This window comes from Micromys minutus (genome assembly GCF_963924665.1).
Source record: "Micromys minutus genome assembly, chromosome: 9".
NCBI classification, from domain to species: domain Eukaryota; kingdom Metazoa; phylum Chordata; class Mammalia; order Rodentia; family Muridae; genus Micromys; species Micromys minutus.
In genome coordinates this window covers 20,360,997-20,366,363 of record NC_137978.1, presented here as the reverse complement: position 1 = coordinate 20,366,363, position 5,367 = coordinate 20,360,997, and the positions used below count along the sequence as shown (strand labels likewise).

General features: G+C 42.1%; 1 pseudogene across 1 annotated transcript; it reads left to right on the top strand.

Annotated features, from left to right (window-relative positions):
* Positions 1-2,852: 2,852 nt before the first annotated feature.
* Positions 2,853-3,646, top strand: LOC308424986 (small ribosomal subunit protein eS1-like; annotated as a pseudogene). Its single transcript has one exon. The product of its transcript is annotated as a small ribosomal subunit protein eS1-like (transcript).
* Positions 3,647-5,367: the final 1,721 nt, after the last annotated feature.

Below are 5,367 nucleotides of genomic sequence, written 5' to 3'. Positions count from 1 at the left end.
TACAGCAAACGGTTGAGATTTTTCATGTCGCCCTGTGGCATGATGTGATTGTAATTGGTCCTTACTCAGACTCACACTAAAGCCGAATCCTTCAATGTAGACATGTTCCAAGGTGGTGGCGACTTTAAGAGTTAATTGGGTCATGGGGTCTCCACCATCATGGAGGGATTAATACAGTGCCCATGAGTGTAGGCTTCCCCCAACCTTAAACACAGCACTCCCACATGCGTCTGCTTGTGTTCCACATGTTATTATTTACTGTATTACTTTACGAAATGAACCCTCACTAGATATGTCCAATGGCCTTGATCTTCCCTTAGAACTATAAGCCAAGATAAAAACATTTTCTAAATTACCCACTGTTTTTAAGACCCTGAGTAAAGTATCAGAAAATAGAATCTATGATTTGGGAGAATTCTCAAGACTTTAAATTGTTCATTTGAAATCCAAAGGTTAATAACTGTCAGATTTGAAAACATTAGATCTGCATTTTTCAAGTAACTTAATATTATCCTCTTCCTTGTAACTTTTTTCGTCAGTGCCAGCCCTGAAACTTGGGACCTCACAGTGTGCTGGTCCCGCACTGCATTTCCAGTGTCTTATTTTGAAGGAACATGTTGCTTTGCTTTATGGTTTATATCTATGAATCGCCCTGTAGTTAGGGGCAGTAGTACTTCGCACAGTCTCTTTGATGTTGATGTAGTTGCTCTCCCCATAGCCGGTTCTTATTCACCCCCATGCTAGCCCCCATCTCCCCTTCCTCACACCCTTTTCCAGCTGATGCCCACACCCCACCCCCATCCCCACCTTGCTCACAGGTGGTGAGTCTCCAGTTCCTCCTTTTCCTTTGGTCTTACTGATGCAGAGCCGTGCTACCACAACCTGAATTCCCATCTGTTTCCCGGAACTCGGTCTTCAGCTGACGTTGTCTGAGGGTTGCTTGCTACTTGACCATTCAACAAACAGCTCCTCTGTATTTCAGTTGTGTCCGAACACTGAAAGCACCAATGGTTTTTCCAAACTTGTCCTTTTTATTTCCCTTATTCCTTTTATTTCCTTTTCCACTGTTCTCCCATTCATACAGAGACAGATGCTGTGCTGGGCTGTGAGCCATCTTCTTACTAAAGAATTTCCCTGACTAGATTCTCCCTCACACCCACCTGCTCACACTTCGCTCTGTGAGGACCGCGTTTTGAGCTTTCCTGGCCCTGTCCCCATCATGCCCCATCCACAGATCTTCCATCCACACCCTAATGTTTCTTGCAATATGTCCATCCCTTAGTTTAACTTATAGTTAAATGTCCATCTTGCCATGGTTCTACCATGCCAAGAGAAATTGTAGTGGCTTTCTGTCCTCTACTTTAGAAGATGCCTGGTTCTGATAGTCGTTGACCAAATTCGTGTTGAAAGAATGAATGACCGTATGCATACTGTTCCCCCCACTCCAGTATAAATCTACTGCTCTGCGCAGGCCTCTCAGAAAACATAATCACGTCTGTCTGCATTTCTCTTAACCCTGTAGCTCCAGTCATGGCTTCTTCTATCATTTCATGTCTGTACTAATTTGCCAAACCTTACTTTTGAATAGCTACATTAATAGTTATAATTATAGGTAACATTTACCAAGAACCGACTTGTGGAAAATTCTTATAATTTTCTTTATATGTCATCTCTTTATTACCAATATAGAATTAGACGTTGCTGTATTTATTATACGGATACGGAAGGTTCAAAAATTCAAACTGTTTTCTTTAAGGGCATTTTGTGTTGAGGCAGATATCATTCCAAAACCCCAGCCTGTGAATCCACGTATCTCTCAGGGGTGTCTCGCCTGCTTCCCAATCCTTCCTGAGCCTTCCTCCTCACCCCTGACTCTGTCTCTGTCCCGAGCCCTTCCGTACTTGCACCCCAAGTCAGTAATTTGTCACATCACCACGCACATGAAGATTTCTGGTCATTTCATGTGAATGATGAAGTAGGAAGCACTTAAAGGCAGGTGGCTCATCAATCGAACATTCTCCACTCTCACACGCTGTGCACACACAGTAGCAGACACAGGAATGTTAAAGGGATTCAGTGAAATACTTCCTGAAAGCAAAGGTTAGTTCTTAGGCATAAAATAATCCTGCATAGCAAATGTATGTCTGCAGGAATTAATGTCCCCTCTTTGTAGTCTCAAACAAGTACATGTGATCATAGGGACTTTGACTCTTAATTAGATATGGTCATGTGGATGAGTCTTATTTTTCCAGATATTTTATTACTTTAAATTGCTTGTAGTTCTGACACTCTAACTTACAGTTTAAGCCACGGTCACTCTAGTGTTCAAGCAAAACCCAACTGTTAAAGTTTTGTTTCTTCAGGTTCCAATATAATTGCATCAAACAGAGGTCCCCAAAGAATTTGTTTTTAATTTTCTGTGTTGTCTCGGGCCAAGTTACCTCTCTCTTACTAAATTAGAATCTAACGTACCAAGTTCATTTTTAAACCTTTACTTTGAAAATGTACTTGAAGGATAGATTCTCAGGGTCTCAGGCTTCGCCTTAGCTAATGACCGAGATGCTATATATAACTGTGTATAGTTGATTTGCTTTCATAGGCAAATAGGCAAAAGCGTTCATCATTTTGTTGGTTAATGCTATTTGTTTCAATGGAATCTTGACTCACTTTAGGTAGTCTAAAGGGCTGCAGGAAAGGGAACCAGTGATAAGAACACTCCCAGGATGGGACCCGATACCCTCTCTGTCCACCGTGTGCCTGCACTCACCTGTGCATGCACATGCAGAGACGCATACATAAAAATAAAATATTAAAAAAAAAAATTTTTTTTTGCCCTTTTGGCTCTTGGAGCAGCACCATGGCGGTCAGGAAGACCAAGTGCCTGATGAAAGGTGGCAAGAAGGGAGCTAAGAAGAAAGTGGTTGATCCATTTTCTAAGAAAGACTGGTACGATGTGAAAGCTCCAGCAATGTTCAATATTAGGAACATCGGGAAAACACTAGTCACAAGGACTCAAGGAACCAAAATTGCATCTGATGGCCTCAAGGGTCGTGTGTTTGAAGTGAGCCTTGCCGATCTACAGAATGACGAAGTTGCATTTAGAAAATTCAAGCTAATTACTGAGGATGTTCAGGGCAAAAACTGTCTGACTAACTTCCATGGCATGGATCTTACCCAGGACAAAATTTGCTCCATGGTCAAAAAGTGGCAGACCATGATTGAAGCTCATGTTGATGTCAAGACGACCGATGGGTATTTGCTCCGACTTTTCTGTGTTGGTTTCATTAAAAAACGCAACAGCCAGATAAGAAAGACGTCCTATGCGCAGCACCAGCAGGTCCGCCAGATCCGGAAGAAGATGATGGAGATCATGAGCCGAGAAGAGCAGATAAATGACTTGAAGGAAGTGGTTAGTAAACTGATCCCAGACAGCATCGGGAAAGACAGAAAAGGCTTTCCTGTCCATTTATCCTCTTCATGATGTCTTTGTTAGCAAAGTAAAGATGTTGAAGAAAGTTTGAATTGGGAAAACTCATGAAGCTCCATGGTGAAGGCGGTAATTCTGGAAAAAAAATCTGCTGATGAGCCTGGTGCTGAAGTTGAATGAGCTGATGGATGTGAACCACCAGTCCAAGAATCTGTCTAAAATCCAGATTTTTAATAGTGACAAATAAAAAGTCCTATTTGTGAAAAACATTTTTTTTAAAGTGCAAGAGTTTGGTTTTGGTTTGCATTTGTAGGAGAAAGAGAAATCACACCTCACAGGAAGTAATCTTCACAAGTCAATTATCAAATTTGGAACAATAAAGTCAGGGTGCCCCAGGACTTCAGCTACAAGGCTGGGTTTCTGATACCCAGTCCTGGGGATGATCCCATTTAACTCAGACTGAGCTACTGGATCAAGCAGTTAAAGCAACCAAACACCTACAAAATGCTGGTTTAAATGACCCTTGCTTTATATTCTTAACAACCCTATGAGGTAATTTAGACTTTGGCTTGAATGAAGAGATGGGAGCTTAAGCAAAATTTTCAAGGGCCACAGAGCACAAACAGATAAACTAGGATTGGTCACAGGCTACCAGCTTCTGCTTTGTCTACTCATAGGCAACCAAACAAGTTAGACATATGGTCTCATGTCATGAAGGGCTTTGGGGAAGATCGCTTAGTTATGGGCATGAACACATACCCCCAGCCAGCTCATAGCAGTTGCTTGGCTCTCTATCTACTCTCCACATATTAAGTACACCGTGTGGTTTCCTAAATGTAGTTCTATGTAATGGTATTCTATTTGCTATTAATTCCTAGATTTATAATAGGCAAATAAATCTTGTATTTATCTGCATCTAAGAAGGAGGATAAAATGTTTCCCCTCTATCAAATGTTGACAGTTTTATTTTGGATTCTTCTTTTTTTTTTTTTTTCTTTTTCTTTTGAAAAGTGTTTTTTGGCAAGGCAGGCAAAAGCAATCTGGAGGCTTGTGTGATGGCTGTTCACACTTGGTAATGAGTAAATTCTGTTGGCTTTCAGGGGAGTCAGAAGGGAGCCATTGGTTTACTAGAGATGTGGCCTGAAAACACCAAGCCAGCTCATCAGGGTTCCTGATCTCATGCCCTTTCTTTGGCAAGCCATGTGTTGGATGTGGTAGGAAAGCGTCTCCCTTTCAGCAGCAGAATGTGAGCAAGCTACACCCTGAATGGTCCTGTGATAACCTTGCAAATGCAGCAAATGCCCTTGTGACCACAAAGCTTGACAACTGTAATTTTCTCTGCTTTTCATCAGAGCTCTCTGCTGCGGGCAGCAGGTATCACTTGCTCAGGTATAGCTGCTTCCTGACAGGACACCCAGGACAGCCCTCCCCCACGTAATGCACATGTGCAAAAGATGGTTCAGTAGGACACTAGCCCCACTGGTTATGCAAGCTAGGAGTCCGTCCTCCTGAATGAACTCGTGCTCCATGAAGCCATTGGACATTTTAAAGGCATTGTCTAATGCGCTTGCTGAAGTCATTCCAAAGCTCATGATTAGGCAATTTCTTGGGGGCACTGCTCGTGTGGAAGAGGGTTTCTCTCAGTGATCTCGCCAAGGTTTTACATTTGTGTATGCATCTTTTCTACTTGCTAGGCTCCAGACACTGCTCTAAGTGCTGGTGATAATCCTCCGATGAAGGCACTTCTTTCTCTTCAGTTACCATTTAGTGGAGAGGACAGTGAAGAAGGTAACAAAAGTGTAGATGGTGATAAATTTCACAAATTTATTTTATGAGAAGAGACTAGAGTCTGTGAACTCCAGTGCCTCGGGCTGTTGATGTCACAATACTCTGGGTGGACCATTTTAGTCCTGTACTTAATATGTGATATGTTTTGAGAA